We start from the raw sequence: 1449 nt of genomic DNA, 5'->3' as shown, positions 1-1449 counted from the left end.
TTCCAAGTCAAAGTAATGCTTCATGTATCTTTAAAAGGTGCCGATGAAGGATTATGGGTGGAGATTCGAAGTTAAGAGAGCTTGAATAAAAGAAATGGTTAACTTGTTATTTTAGGTATCAGGCTCAAATGGTTGCAAAGTTTCTTTGGCTTTTCAAGCTTGCAAATGAAGGAAAAAGCTTTCTATATTTATAGGTAATATGTTAGGGAGATCACACATGTGAAATGAATCTGAATTCGTGTGAATGAGATGGGAAAATTGTGATTTGCAATATGTGTGAGAACAAGGGTGAAAAGTGTGACTCGGGCACAAACCCTGGTCGTTTTACATTCCGCCCTAATGGTCGAAGTGAAGAACTGGATAATGCACCATTTTTCACTACAGTTAGAATGTCTAACCATGGTGAAAATAGGCATGGTCATGGATTCGATACCCATCTGCATCATTTTGAAAGTTTTAAAGTAGCATGTATCACTAACTTTCTACCATAATTCTGTCTTCTAACCGAGGTGATAGATAGAGGAGGGTCACTTTTACCCACAGTTGGAAGAACCAACCATTGTGAAATACTTTATTTTTTGAAAATGTAATTTTTTTAATTTTACATAATTTTCATTTTAACCTGTATTTTTTTTCTGAATTTGAACATTTATACAAAAACATCATTCATAACATTTATGAACCAAAACCAAAATGGAAATTATTATGAACCAAAACTATATATTACTACACCAAAAACAAAATGGCACACATTTTATACATTATTACATCAAACAAGAAAAAAAAACATATAAAATTAGTGTGCACTTGATTTATTTAATCTAAAGGAAGTAAGATGCACAACGTGAACGAATATCTTTTTGTGTCTTGTCTTTAAACATCTATAAGTTGAAATAATAATACTTGTTAGTATAAAACTTGTTGGCACACCTATAAAAACACTTAGAAATTATAACATAAAATAAGGAAACAGCCAACATACAAAATTAATGCACACTCGAAAAAGGAAGCAAGGTGCATAACATGAACAAACGTTTTTTGGTGTCTTGTCTTTTAACACATTTAAGTTGAAATAATAATACTTGTTAGTATAACACTTTTGGGAACATATGTAAAAACACTTAGAAATTATAAAATAAAAAAGGGAACCAACAAACATACACAATCAGTGTGAAATTGATAAAGGAAGCAAGATGTACAATGTGAACGAACGTCTTTTAGTGTCTTATCTTTAAACACCTATAAGTTGAAATAATAATACTTGTTAGTATATCAATTTTTGGAACACATGCACAAGTTCTTAGAAATCATAAAAAAATAATACATTGTGAATTGATTTTTTTTTACTTGTTAGTTTTTCCATATACCTTATTTATGGTCGTAACAAATAACATGTGCATCATCTGTATAATTTTCTTCATATGAAGCACGCACGTGTGTTTCAAAAGA

This window comes from Lathyrus oleraceus, chromosome 4 (assembly GCF_024323335.1).
Source record: "Lathyrus oleraceus cultivar Zhongwan6 chromosome 4, CAAS_Psat_ZW6_1.0, whole genome shotgun sequence".
NCBI classification, from domain to species: domain Eukaryota; kingdom Viridiplantae; phylum Streptophyta; class Magnoliopsida; order Fabales; family Fabaceae; genus Lathyrus; species Lathyrus oleraceus.
This window is presented reverse-complemented; position numbering follows the sequence as displayed.